Genomic DNA, 15,040 nt, shown 5'->3' with positions numbered 1-15,040 from the left:
CCACTGACACTGGAAAAGGGCCCTGCAGCCATCCTGAAAGATGTTTAAAATGTCTCTCTCTGAACTGGGAGCTTGTGTGATGAAGCCAGCACAGAGATCACAAAAAGAAACTCATCAAAGATAAGACGCTGCCTTAGTCACATAGCCCAGGCCAACCTTCTGAAAGTTTAACATCCGCACCCTGTGAACACATCTGCATCTCCTCCATTGGACCCTGAAGGTCAGCAGCCTTGTAGTCAGTCAGGGTAAAAGGGGGCGCGAATTCCAGAAGGCAGGGGGTCCCTCTCTGAATGGCCACCTCCCAGTTACAGTTGGCTGCAGCCATAATTGCTGCCACTACTTTTAATTGCTTCCCCCAACTTACAGGCAATACTTCTGCAACAGTTCTTGAGCCCCCAGTAGCCACTGAAAGAGGGATTCGCCGCTAAAGAGGATGCTCCGGCTAAATCTCCACAGGACAGCAGGTGTGGCTGGGGAAATGGTGGTGTTCTTCCCTTGTTGCCTCTTCCCTACCCCCCACAACCAGGGTGACCCACTGCCTGACCCAGGCCCTCCATTTTATGCCCTCCCCTCCTCCTGTATCCCAACAATAGAGCGTCAGCCAAGAGGTCTGGCAGAAAAGAAGGAAGCTGATGTACATAAACAGCCACCACTGTTTTCCTCACAGAGCTATGCCCGGAGAGAGCCTCTGAGAGCCACAGGGGCCATGAGCAAGATATGATGGGTCTGAGGGGAGAGCAGGCAGAGGCATATCCCACCCATGCCTGCCAGGTTCCCCGTAACACCCAGATGAACAATATTTGTTATCACTGATGAGTTTTTGTCACAGGAGCCCATGGCCTTGCTCGCTTCTGTGGAGCAATTGTGCAGCCTTTGGGAAGCACCAGATGGTAGAAATGGGCATGTTGTCATTTTTCCCCAGGGTCCTCCTACATGGACGATTACATACCCCGGCAGACAACTCTGCCACACACACAACTCCTATGAGCACCCATTTCATTCCTCCACTCCTTTCCACTCAGACCCTGCCAGCGCTTCTTACCCCCAAGCCTTTGAACATCTGATATCCTGTCCCCAGACAGCCCAGCTTCTTTCATAAAATATTTAGCTCCAAGTACCTGTGGGACTCCCACAATTCCTGTGAAAAATGAAACTTCAAAGCAGCTTGTGCACATCTGTACTACCAGGAAATCAGAAAAATGAGCACACCTCCGCAGGTTCCCCACTCACCCGGTGGGCCTTTTATTAGTATTCTTGACATCATGTGAGCAGAATTTGAGTTAGTGTGAGCTATTATGGGGCCATCCACAGCTGCTCTGAGAGACAGAGAGGGAGCACAAATGCAGCTGGGATGTAACCGAATACAAGTTCAATTCACCAGGACCCATTTCTGTGTGCTTTTCTCTGGCCAAACTCTATTGACTCCCCCGCCTCTCAGCAGCAAGGCCCAATGTCTTGCCTGGCTAAAGAGTGCATGGGTCCTAGACACAACACTGATACACTAGCACAAATAAATACAGACTAAATAGCCTTCCAAAAAATATAATGATAATTTAAAACATTGATGCTTTAAATATTTTAGTTTTGAAAAGATCATGTAATTCAGAAACCTAATCTGATGGGTAAACTAACCATTGTGTCCCTAGTACCAACCGACACATAAATAATGATCAGCTGTATTTAACAGAAGCCCACAATGTCTGAAACTTAAATATTTTCACGCTGCCACATTTAGTTTGGCCTTGACCACATTCATTTGCTTCGTACATTGTTCGTACTCTTGGAAAACCCGCCAGAAATAAATTTGCTTCTCAATGTTGGAGGTGGGCTCATTTTGTTCCATATCTTTAGGTTGTTGTGGAAGGTAGCACAACTTGTTATTTAGCAGGATCTTCACTTGGGCTACGTTAGCAACGATTGAGTTCTTGAAGCTAAAATCATTACACAACGAATAGAGAGAAGTTATGTTTTTGGATAAAACAGAGTGGAAAACATATAAGGCCTTGCAATAGGGGGCAAGCGCTTTTTGATCAAATTTCAAGCAGTTTGGTATTTTTTCCATCATCATGTTGGTCGACGTGCTGGTCAGAGTGATAATTACCTGTGTAAAAGGTCGACATGCGTTCTAAATGGGGAGAAAGAGAGAGAATTATCATCTATCATTTTAAGTTATTCCCTACTAGTTTTCTACTTTTCATAAGCTTTCACGCATGCTTCATTATATTAACAGTTATAGTCCTTTCACTAAATACATATTATGGTCATTTCTCTCTGCACTGCCTATGATATATAGCTAAGATTGCCCAACACTTTCTATCATAGGACCCTGTTTTTAGTAGCGTTTAACTTCGCTGGCACGGGAAATTTCAGCCCAAACAATGAATGTGGCAGTTACCCTCAGGCTGAGTAGTGTAGCGTTTTTAGCAAAAAGTATTCAGCCATTTCCAAGAATGAGAGTCAGGAACAAATAGTTTATTTTTCCCTTTAAAAAAAAAAAATCTTACAAGTGTTTCACTGGAAAGCTCTAGGGTCTTCATGCTTTGGAGCAACGAATTGAACTTTGGATCAGAGATGTGTCTTTTGCTGTTCCCATGGGGAGGGGAGGGAATAAAGTACCCAAATTTGGCCAAGTTAGGACCCTTTGGGGAAATAAAATCTCAATTCACAGATACTTCATGGCCTTGGTAGAGCTTGCCAGCTACATTCTCCAAAAGTTTCATCTGTAACGAACACCCTCCCACGTCCTGTGTGGCGACTGCAGTGTGACTGTATCATTACTGCTTGAGCATCCGAGCACGCTCCATGATTCCAGGGTAACGGAGGCTGAGCACGACTTTCCATGCAGTGGCTCCTCCTGACTGCAGTGGGGCCAGGCACTGGGACTAGAGACCAAGAAGACGGTCTCTTGGGTCCGCTCAGTGCTCTCGCGGCTTGTGCTCAGGTAATGTGAAGGAGGAAACTGACTCTAATGCGGGAGGAGTTAGCTGGACTGACTGACATGGAAGGGGAAATTTGGCACAAGCAGCCTGGAGAGGGGGAGGGGGAAGGGGAACTATCTGGACAAAGAGATTGTGACCAGGATAAACTTCACTGCACTGTGACCCCCTTCTGACAACAACAATTACTGCACGACCTCAGGAAGCCTGAGCCCACCTGAGCCCCACTATCCTGGTGCGGGCAAAGCCCAAGCCTCACCACTCTGGGCATCAGCCCTAGGCAGGTGGCCAACAACCTGAGCCCTGTTGCCCAGGGCTGAAGCCCTCGGGCTTGGCTTCAGTGACCCACAGTTTGAGAACCGTTGGACATGGGTGTGGGGGAAAGAGGCAGAGAAGGGCAGCCAGGGAGCCAGTGTAGTGGGGGTGAGATTGGGGAAGGAAACTGGAAGCTGTGGGGCCAACAGGGATGGGGGAATAGAGTGGACGGGGCAGGGAGACTAAGATCAGGCAAAGCTCAGGGGAGAGACTGGGGCCGGGAGCCAGTTCCGGTGGGGAAGACATTGAACAAGGAGCTGTGGGGAGAGGAACTGGGCCTGGCTGAAGAGGGAAACTGGGACAAGGAACCAGGAGTGGTGGGGGGGGGGAGGGAAGGTGGAGATCAGCCCAGGCTCCAGGGGTGTGGGGCAGAAAGTGGGACTGGCTACGCGTGGGGGTGGGGGTCAGTTAAAAGAACATGAAGCCTGCAGAGTCAAGCACTCAGAAGTGAGGCAATTCTAGCCAGTTGAGACAAGGGAGCCCCAGCCCATGGAACGACCAGGCAGGTGGACTTGCTGCATCCTGTTCCGGGGGAGCCCTGCGGTTCCGAGCACCAGAACAGCGCCGGCTACCTGAGACTAATAGAACAATGTGAGCAAGTTTAGTTCTTAGGCTGGTTATCTGTACGCACACTGCTTTGGAAGGGAAGCTGTGGTACTGAGGGCTGTGGCTTTAAGGCCAGATCCTCCCAGACAGGGGCTGGGCAGGGTGCTGGGAAGTACAGCCAGGTGGAACCGGTCCCAGAATAAAGCAGAACTCTTGCAAGTGCAATAAGCACTGAGGGATCACTGACCACTACACAGGCAGCATGTGGTGGTAGCCTGGGGGCCCAGGCTCCCTATAAGAAGACAGGTGAAAGACCTGGGGAGGTCTGTCCAGAGAAGCCTGGAGAAGGCCCAACAGAGCTCCCCTGTTTGCAGGGATCTGGGCCCCTGACAGCTGAGGCCTGATGAGCTGATACAAGAGTAACTGAGGACATACCACCCACACCCCCAAGGGATCTGGAGCAGGGGTCAGCAACCTTTCAGAAGCCGTGAGCCGAGTCCTCATTTATTCACTCTAATTTAAGGTTCCGCGTGCCAGTAATACATTTTAATGTTTTTAGAAGGTCTCTTTCTATAAGTCTATAATATATAACTAAACTATTGTATGTAAAGTAAATATGTTTTTTTAGATGTTTAAGAAGCTTCATTTAAAATTAAATTAAAATGCCACCCCACCCCCGACCGCTGGCCAGGACCTGGGCATTGTGAGTGCCACTGAAAATCAGCTCGCGTGCCACCTTTGACACACGTGCCACAGGTTGCCTACCCCTGTGCTAGAGGGTGCCCAGCACCAGCAAAAACTGGGGAAAGAGCTCTCCTCTTCAGCAAGGTGAGGCCTGGCTGGAGCTGCTTGCAGGGAGAGACAAGAGCAGAAGCATTACAAGGTAGAGTCTGGGGAAAGGGCAGCCAGCAGAAGCGGGGGGTTGGGAAAGAACTATTGAGTTTGGCCAGGGGCTGGAGCAAAGGTGGAGGGATTTGTTTGGGTTTAAGCTGACATTTGAACTGTGATGTGTTTTAATAAACTAGCCCCCAAGAAGAAGTGTTCTCTGACTCAGCAGGGACTTAGCAGAAGCCAAAAAAGGCAGCAGCAGATCCAGTTCTTTTGTGCATGTGCATTCTGACAGTCTTGAATGACATGATCACATGCTGTTTTTCCCACAAGATCCCTGCCTCATTCAGGACACAGGCTGGACCAGCTGTGGGGGTGAATCATGGTTATGTAATGAATAAAGCTGTTGTCTGCAGGGACCCGTCCTCATTTGTTGCCAGAGTTGGAAGGTGTGTCGTGAACAAGGCAGGAGGGGTGGTTGTGTGATTAAGGCAGTTGAGTGCCCCTCCTTGGAGAATTGGCTTCTATCCCTGCCTCTGCCTTGTTGTGTGATGCTAAGTCACTTAAATTTCACAGGTGGTCACTAATTGGGTGGTTCTCATTTTCTAGGTGCCTGACATGAGATATCTTGGGCCAGAGCTGTGGACGTGCTGAGCTCTCACAGCTGCAACTAAAGTCAATGAGAGCTGTGCGTTGAACATAGAGTGCTATGTAATGCTAAGTAATCTGAAAACTCAGGCCCTACATGTCTCAAATTGGGCCCCCATAGTTAGTGGATACTCAGTAATTTTGGCCTTAAACTCGGTGCTTCTGTTCCCCAGCAGTAAAATTGGGTGATGATGATAACCCCCTCATCTCACACGTGCTGTGAAAATAAACAAAGGTTTGTGTATAGCTCAGGTATTCCAGTGAGAGCCCCACAGAAACACTCTGGAGGAAATTAAAATTTCTGTATTCAGTGCATGTTAGAGAGTGTGAGACAAATAAGTGAGGGGGCCACACACTGAGTGAGGAAGCTAAACAGAAATACGGAATAACTATCCAGTCACTGGATGAGGCAAGGGGTCCCATTGGAATAACATAATATGCAACTGTGATTAAAGCCTGTATCAGACATACGCACAAATGAAGATTGCATAGGCAGTCTTAATTCTGGCACTTCTGAGCACGTGACTTTGCAGCCTTATGTTCTTCTAAAAAAAATTTTTAAGCTCTAAATTCCTCTTTAAAAGAACAACAAACTAAAATAACAGAATTTCTGTCCTATGGAATGATATCAACCCTAAACTTATGTCATCAGCAAGAATCCAACCTTTCCTGCTGCAGTATGGCCCTCTACACTTGAGCTAACAGTAACAGGTAGCAGTAGTAAGCTGTTGTGCTCTGATCAGCGATTAGAGGAGGTTCCATGGGTTCACAGCTACTTACTGAGAGCAGAGGAATGTAGAGACGCTGCACTCCTGGGTGTAATTCCAGGTTCTGCAGGGCAGAGTCTCTCATCATTAGAGACACTTCTACCCATCCCATTTCTATGCCCTTCTTCTCCTGCCTATGTCTCCCAGGTTCCTGTCCCCCTCTCCTATCTACCCCACCAGCTTCATCTTCTGGCCCTTTGCTCCTATTCTACCAGCTCCGCCTATAATATACACATTATAGTACCAAATTCTGTAGGTTGAAAGTATTGTACTGAAAGTCTTACATTCAGAGGCTCTCCTTAAGCACAAAACCTTGCAAGCAGTGAACCTACCAGAAGTGAGATTTGAAAAGCCTATCTTTTCCTTTCTAGACTTCGCAGACGTTACTGCCTTAGAGAGTGACAATACCATAAAACTTTAGTTAACATAAAAAAAAAAATAATTACAGTGTCTCCATTGTTGACTGGAACACAAAAATCCCATTCTGTTTTCTTTTGAGATGATTGTTTCTAATTGTCGTTACAATTTTTTAGAATTAAGTGTTTTCTGCCCAGATAGAAAGGAAAAATAGACAATAAATAAGAACGGTAGTGAACTTACATAAGATTTAAACAGTGCAGTAGCCTTGTCTTCTAATTCTGAGAATATTGTCAGTGGCTCTGAGAATGAAGTGGCCAGTAAACAGAAGTGGAAAATTATAAATCCATTGATTTCTGTGTACAAAAGGGAAAAAATACAATGAATACAGGCTAAGACCTCTTACTATTTCTTTCACATGAACTTTGGTTTTTCATTCTTTGCTAAGCCTGCTAAGGCACAATTACTTCAACCTGCTATCAATTTAAAACTTGGTCAGCACTTAACACGAATGGGAAACCATGGCAAGGTAAAGTGAAAACGCACCTGTCCGGAGGTTCATGGCACACAGAGGGAAGCAGCTGAACAGACCAGAAGCTGACTGTCTTCAGTTTTTGAGTAATTTTTTGGCTTGTGTGTCTTTGCCATGGCCTGCAGAGTTGTATTTAAATGCTACTAATCTGTGACATTTAGTGCAAGTAAACAGGAAACTTTGATTTTAATCTGGTTTGTACTTTCTGTTATTTGCCTAAAAGAATATCTATCCCTTATACAACACTTTTCATTGGTAGATCTCAAATAGCTTTGCAACGGAAATAACTACCATTATCCCCATTTTCCAGATGGGAAATCTGAGGCATAGAGACAGGAAATGACTGCAAACAGGCCAGCGGCTGGACTGGGACTTGGCCACAAGTGTCTACTGCTGTAGCCATTAGGTCACATCACCTCTCTTAGGCTGGTATCATTTGATAGTTTTTGCTAAGCAGGAGGGGAGCATACATTATATCGTTACACATTTTTTAAAGCAATTATACGGCTCTTATTCAGATTTGTAGTTTTTATATTAGAAAATGGTGAATGAGGCATTTCTTATTTACTAGATGGTTAGTATGTGTTTTAGTCATGATTGTGTCACACTGCAAGTGGATAGAAATGGGAATTTAATTCAAATGCACAAAAACAGCATTTTTAAATTGTTTTATTAGTTAAATTAAACTACCTTTAATTATACTATGTACAGAAGGGATGGGAGTATATTTATCAAAACATGTTTTGCATTAAAAAAATAAGTAACTAATTAACAGTATTATCTGTAGTAACTGATTTGCTTCTTGTTACCATGTCCTCTGAGAATTTAACGCTGGTAGATCTCATCCTCTCATGCCTTGTTTTGTTCATAGTTTGGAAGAGGAAAACAAGCTTTCCTGCTTTTTCAACTCCCAGTTGGTTTCTCAACTTCGAATGATACTGAGTTAGTTGAACGAACCTAAATGAAGAAAATATTCTGGCTTAGCACTTCAGCAAACACTGGTTTCAGGTGCTGAGTCAGTGGCTTCCACCAACTGGTTTGCCTTTCAGATGCAGACATTCTGACCAAGAATCCAATTTAAATGCAAGGTTCCAAGATACATTTACATGTCTACGTTTCAACACAGCACACATCCCTTCTGAGCTGCTTTCAGCGAGGATTTCCCAGTGTTTACAGAGTGGCTATGATGTGCAGTATGTGTCATTGGGATTCTTCAGAGCTCGGGGAGAATGGCACATCTCAGTCCTTTCAAAAGCCTTCAGAACCCTGTCAGAAAACAAGCAGGCTGAAGTCCCCATAGCTAGCAGTATTCCAGCCCTTGGGTTAGTAGTTCAGTCAGTCCCTGGTGAAACAGAAATCTGTAGCCTGTGTCCAAAGTGCCACAGCTGTTGGGATCGGTGACTAAAATAGCCACTCTATGGATTTCCATGAGCCTCTAATACTACAGGGCACTATGTTCTCCCTGTAAGCCTAGCTCAGTCAGGTAAGAATGTACAAACCCTCATCTCACTCATCTCTTCCCCGATCTCTCTCTAGCTGAGCCAGACCCAGGTTGAAGCAGTTACCTAATAGCAAAATGTGAGTTCCAAAGGCTTCGTAGCTCCTAGGGGTGACAAATGCTCCCCTGCCAGCCTTCCCTCTGTGTCCATAAAATACACAGGAGTAGGCCAAGCATTATACAAGTGGAGAGCTTCCCCAGTTCATAGGTGCTGGAACTAGGGATGTGGGGGGTGCTGCAGCACCCCAGGCTTGAAGTGGTTTCCATTATATACAGGGTTTTACAGTTTGGTTCAATGGCTCTTGGCACTATAACAATTGTTCCAACTCCCCTGCCTCAGTTAGTAAAGCTGGAATACCCCAGACCTGTGTCCAGCATGGGACAGAGTTTGGGACCCAGCCCCCACTGCAGACATATCTCTTGATCCTGCATAGGTCAGCCACTGAGTCCACAGGGCTGTTTTTACAGGTGGTGAATACAACATCTGACCTGCCAGGGCTTGAGCTCCTATCCAGCTTCAGAGACAGCTACCTAGAATGGCTGTTTGCGACTATATCCAACGTTCCCCGTGTTTTTTGGGCTTTTCCTGCTGAGCTGGCCTGCCCTGTGCTCTGCGTTTAAGCAGACACAGTATATGCCAACAAAAATCTGTGCCCCCTTTCTGCTGCTTTTCTCCCTACAAAAACCAAATTACTGCAGTATAAAGCATGTGGGTTACAAGCTGAACTAGCTTCATTGCAAAACCCTGCATCCCAGTTTGCAGACCAGGTATGACAAGGGATGCAACAGGATTTCCAGCTAGCTGGTTACCCTCTTTATGTCTCACCGAACATTAGAGTTGTCAAAAATTCACAGGTCTGTGAATACACTGCATGAAAGGGGTTGAACTGCTATCCGCTGAGTGTGATCTTGGCTTCTCTGTTTGTTCATTTTGTACATTAACAGCCCATTTGTATGACCTATTTTGATGCAACGTTCATCTCTACACAGAGGGGAAAGCTTTGCCATCGCTAGAGAAGGTGGAGGCTCACTGCTTAGCGTCAAGATAGCACATACAGGGCCTGGTCCAGATTGCACCTCAGTGTAAACCCTGAGCACCACCACTAGAACAAAGTCACACCCACACAAGGTAACTCAGGTCAGGCCCATAGTCCCCTTGATCATACCATTGATGTCTGTTTTCAAAGGACTGATCCAAATGGCCTTGGAAACGAGGTTGGAGCTAGGAAGTTCTCATGTACAGCAACGGGGCAAATCTCTCCCAGTGCATGGAGAGGGGAGGGTCTGAACAGAGCAGAATTGGGATAATTTTGATGTTTGGGGGCAGGCAGTGGGGGATGCAGTCCTCTCTTTTCACTAGTATGGATGGGGGGCCACCAGGGACAGGGCCATGATGTGGGCAAGGCCAGTGGTTTCACAGCCACATAGAATGCCCCTGCTGAACCTTCCCACTACCTGCTGGAAAGTCTTAATTAAGATGATATTAAAGAAAAAAGTTTACTGGAAAGGATGCAAGGGCCTCATTGGAGTGGTCTAGGGTGGGGGATTCCAGACTGACTACTGCAGAATCACTTCCCATCAAACCCATTTGTTCAGGCTGGATGTAGGAACCAGAATTTGAGTCAAAGTTAGGACAGCTCTTATCAGAACCGCGTCACTCTAACCAAAAATATTGATGCTGCATGGAAATGATATGGAATATTTATTCTACTGCCCTATACGTGTCATTTCCTACTGTCCAAATCTGCTTGGTGAAGGGGTGTGTGTGGAAGAATGCTGCTGTGATGTTGCTGCTTTTTGCCTTGTGATCCATAGATGAAGCAGGGAATCATCTGCCTAGTCATTGGATGGTTTTAAAATGTACGGACAATGCGACACGAAAAAGGCACTAGAAAACTGCTAGCAAGAAAACAACAAAAGGCAGTGAATTTCTTTGAACTCCTGGAGTTAAGAAAATATGAAGTGATATGCAGGAACTAAAAGAAAATGAATCAGTGAGGAACAGTACCTTAAAAGGAAATGACAGATTAGAGCACAGATGTGAGATAACCAGTCAAAGAAGAACTGAGGTGAGAGATGCTGGAAGGCAAGAACTTTTTCTTTAGTGTCAGCTTGATCAAGACTTTCCATTTTCCCCAAATCAGAAAATGTGACCCAAAATTGAAACCCTGACGTACTTATGAAGGGGAAAGAAAACTCCGAAGTTCCTTGGAAAATACCCCACTCAGTGAGATTATCTCCAAAAGGACGGTTTCTGAGTTTGTGCTCACACAGATCCAGGAAAGGAGAACTGAAGAAATAGCCTGAAGAGACCGGAAATTTCTAAAGAAAAGGGACACAGCTGAAGCCACAGGACCAGCGGACCCTCCGCAGGCATGCCGCCGAAGGGAACCTGCCTGCCCCCCTTGCGGAGACCGGCAGAGTGCCCCCCCGTGGCTTGCTGCCCCAGGGACGCGCTTGGTGTGCTGGTGCCTGGAGCCGCCCCTGCTCCCCCAGTGCACAATTGGCCAGCTGCATTCTGGGTTTTTTGTTGTTTTGGTTTGGGGGTTTTTACCCCGTCAGAGACTGGTCACAACTGAAGTCAGGACAATAGCCACGGACACAAAATCTTCTTCCTTAGATGCCTAGATGGTGACTCTTGCTCACATGCTCAGGGTCCAACTGATTGCCAGTCTTGGGGTCAGGTATATGGTCTGTAATTTCAATAACGTGAACATTGAAGAATTATCCCTGAAACTAGATTGGCAGAAAATACTAAAAACATGACGTTTAAAGTATCTGGGTTCCAGAATCCTGGAAAATGAGGAAATGGAGGATGAAATAAGAGCTAGGATAATAGATACCTGGCTCAAATTGACAAGAGTTAAGTGGCATAATATGTGACAGGAAGATATCAGAAAGATTAAAAGAGAACATCTGTACAACGCTGGCCCATCCAGTGTTAATGTGTGGCACAACTGTTGGGCAACAAAGAAGAAATGTGAGCAAATGAACTGTTCCACAGAAAAGTGAATGTTGAGATGGATGAAGGCTATATGCAAGAAAGACAATGTGAGGAATGTGTGTGTTAGAGACCTGCTCAGAAGTAACACCAATACAAGAAAAAATGAGGGAATGCAGGCTCAGATGGTTTGCTCATGTACAATGCAGTGCTGACAACTATGTGGGTGAGAGAGTTCAACAGATCAAGGATGAAGGAAAAAGAGAGGCTGACCCAAGAAGTGGTGGGATGTCATAAAGGAAGACGTGTTAGCATGTAGTGTGATAAAGGCTATGGCATTGGACAGAGGACTTTGGAGGGAGAGGATCCTATTTGTTGGGATTAACACAAGGAAGAAGACAAAAACCGGAGTATCTGAGCCTCAAGATGGCGTGGAAGTCTTGGAGTGATAATTTTGAAAGACTTCATCTCCACTGTGTGTTTTAAGGAAAGTGGTTACTTCTTCTAAGAGAGACTACAGACATCAAGCCTCTCCTAGCATTGTGACCATCAGAGCAAATCCTTGTCCAGAAAGAGCCAATCAAAGCTGAAAGGGACCCGGTAGTGGATGGCTGTAACTCTTCTTATCTTGTGCTATGCAAACGTAATTTACAAGGCTTTAACTCAGTGTGCTGGCATTTTTCAAGCTGCCAGATTAATGCTTTAGGATGGTGGCTCACAAACTTTTTGGGTGCAGCTGTTCTACTTTGTCAGATTAAGAGCTCAGTTGGACCAACCAGTGGCCTATGTGCGCCCATCATGTGAGCCCATCTGACTCAGGCAGCAGAGCACAGCAAGAATAGCTATCTAAGGTACTTCTAAGTTCCCTCACCTGAGACTCTCACACCCTGTAACGTACATAACCTCCCAACACCCATGTGAAGCAGGGCATTGCTATTCTCCCTGTTTTGCTGGTGGGGAAGCTAAGGTCATTGAAATCAATGGAAGTTGGAAACTTAAAAACCTTTGAGGATTTGGGCCTAACTGATTTGTCCAAGGTGACACACAAAGGAATTGAACCTTGGTCTCCTGGGTAGTGCCCTAACCATTGGACCAGCCCCTCTCTTTCTGAGAGGGGAAAGCAAGAGAGCTCCCAGTGCTGCAGGCAGGTCTGAGATGGGGAAGTAGAGGAGTGCCTGTAATTCAACAGAGCAGGTCTGAGCTGGGAAGATGGGAAAGCGAGTAGAAGTGTTGTGTGCTCAGGCTAATTATTTTCCATCCACTCTATGGGCATCCTGCACGTCCATTTCACAATGTACAGAATATGAACCATCAAAACACACCTCTTCCGCTGCTCGGCTTCACTTCCAAGGCCCTACCCAGCCTATCTCCACCCTACCCAACATCTCTCATTCATGAGCAAGCTGTCGACTCCTACCTCTTATCAGCCCCTGAAACCAGCCTCCATCACACTCTTGTTAACTTTTCAAACAAGCTCTTGGGTGAAACTCCTTGAAAACATTTGCAAAGCTGCCTCTTCATCCTCCTTCAACCCTCCCCCAACTCTCTGACCTAAAATTTGACAATGATTAGGCTGCAGGTGTGGTAAGACCACTGCTTATCATGCTGACCAATGGCGTCTTGGTGTTTCCTTGCACTCCCCCATCTGTCTGCACTGTATCATCTGTTGTCTCTTGTCTTGTACTTAGATTGTAAACTCTTTGGAGGAGGAACCATTTTTTTGTTTGATGTTTGCATAGCACCATGCGCAATGGAGTCCTGGTCTATGAGTAGGACCCTGATGAGCACTGGTAAGACATAATAAATAACTGGCTCTGATTCAGAAAATGTCTCTATGCTACCGAAGCTCTTTGGTGTTTCAACTTCTCAGAGATGAATAGCAGGATTTGTTACATTTCACTCAACTGGGGATAAGCTATTTGCATGGTTTTTCCACCCCAGACCACTATCTCGTATGTAGGTGGCTCCCTATGCACATCCTTTCCATAGCTATCTGCACTAATCAATGCTCTGTCATGCTGATAAGGTGACAGATCAGCATCTGTCCTGGAGAGCCGCCTAAATGGGAGGTACAATGTTCCCCTGTGTAGTCCCTACGTACAGCGGAGCAATTGAAAACTGATCCGCAGGCATTTACGGGAATTAAAAGCTTGTTTGAAAAATCCCTAAAGAGGGGAATTTTTATTCATTTTACTATTAATTAAACCGAGAACTTCCAGAGTTCCCACTCTGGCCATTACAATGTGGTGCATAGGGACCCTGTGCACTGTGTTACAATGCCACTTGATTAAATGTGGCCTGGCCTTCCTTCCATCATGATGGGAGAGTGACCAGTCCAGATCTGAATGGCACTGCGACCCCATGCACCAGATCACAATGTCCAGCGTGGAGAGTCAGACCCAAGAGCCGTTACTGCCAGGTGAGTGTGGGGCAGGCTTATTCTCCATCCCACTAACCATTGCCCCCAGGTTGTAAAACCTGCTCTGCCACTGCTGCTACTTGAGCACATGTGTTTTTGAAGCTACAGGCAGTACGTGTTATATTCCCCACAGCATGTGTGTGACTAGCCAATCACTGTGTCCCCACAAGTACAGCAACACCACCGGAAAATTACAGTAGCGGGAGGAGGGAGGCAAGAAGGGGGAATGGATGCCACAGGTGGACATTGTCAATACTGTGTCCATTTGCTCTGCAGTATTTTACTACAGTCCTATAAACCTTGATTTAATTGCAAGGGAAAAGCCAGAGCAAATCTCCTAATTGATCTCTAACCTGGATCCAGCTGTTCAATAACCTCTCTGCCAGGGAATGTATTCTCCCTGCTCCATTTTTTTTCACGTTTGTATTTATTGGCTAATCATTTTGTGGCACATCATTTAAGCTACTCCATAGCTTTGAGCCCTTTGTGAAGTCTTGCTCCCTCAAGCTCTATGGCTCTCATGCTCAGTAATTGCTGCAGCATTTGCAATCACTTCATAAACAAGCGACCAACCAATCTTCAAAAGGCCTGTGATTCCTTCATTGGACAGTTCCCTACATGCAATGTAGATACTGCAATAAACAATTCCACTGGAAGTGAGAGTATAACTGTTCACTTCATGTGGAGGAATACACAGCTGAGCAAATGCTGGAATACATGCACAGAGTACCTACCCAGGCTGTTGTACACACAGCTGTTTTGCAGATACACTGCAGTGTCAATGTGTGTGCAGACACACCGTGGATGCAGATGTGTTGTGATGACAGTGTCTGTGCAGATGTGTGCTGGCTGTGCCGTGTGCAGATCTATTGCAATCGCAAGGTACACAGAGGTGTTGTGGTTGCAAAAATCTGTCTGGGGATTGGTCCTGCTTTGAGCAGGGGGTTGGACTAGATGACCTCCTGGGGTCCCTTCCACTCCTGATAGTCTATGATTAAAACAAAGGTGCTGGAACTTGGGGGCGCTGCTGCACCGCTTGCCTTGAAACGGTTTCCCTCATATGCAGCAGGGTTTAGTTTGGTTCAATGGCTCCCAGCACCCCTACAAACTGTTCCAGCCGCCATGGTAGTAACGCCTGTGCAGATGTTTTGGCTCCCATGCGCCTGCAGAGACCCTGCGCGTGCGGGGGTGCGGGGCTGGCTGGGCCCGCGCACGTGCTGTAGTTGCAATGGAGGCGGGGGGGGGGGTGCAAT

The 15,040-nt window shown here is 46.2% G+C and overlaps 1 protein-coding gene across 1 annotated transcript in view; it reads right to left on the bottom strand.

Annotated features, from left to right (window-relative positions):
* DIABLO (diablo IAP-binding mitochondrial protein) overlaps nt 1–15,040 on the bottom strand; it is a 236,982-nt gene that overhangs the window by 188,126 nt on the left and 33,816 nt on the right. The gene's annotated exons all lie outside the window — the stretch shown is intronic.

Source organism: Chelonoidis abingdonii, chromosome 22 (genome assembly GCF_003597395.2).
Source record: "Chelonoidis abingdonii isolate Lonesome George chromosome 22, CheloAbing_2.0, whole genome shotgun sequence".
NCBI classification, from domain to species: domain Eukaryota; kingdom Metazoa; phylum Chordata; order Testudines; family Testudinidae; genus Chelonoidis; species Chelonoidis abingdonii.
Note: the sequence above shows the minus strand (reverse complement) of the source record. Positions and strands in the feature narration are given on the sequence as shown.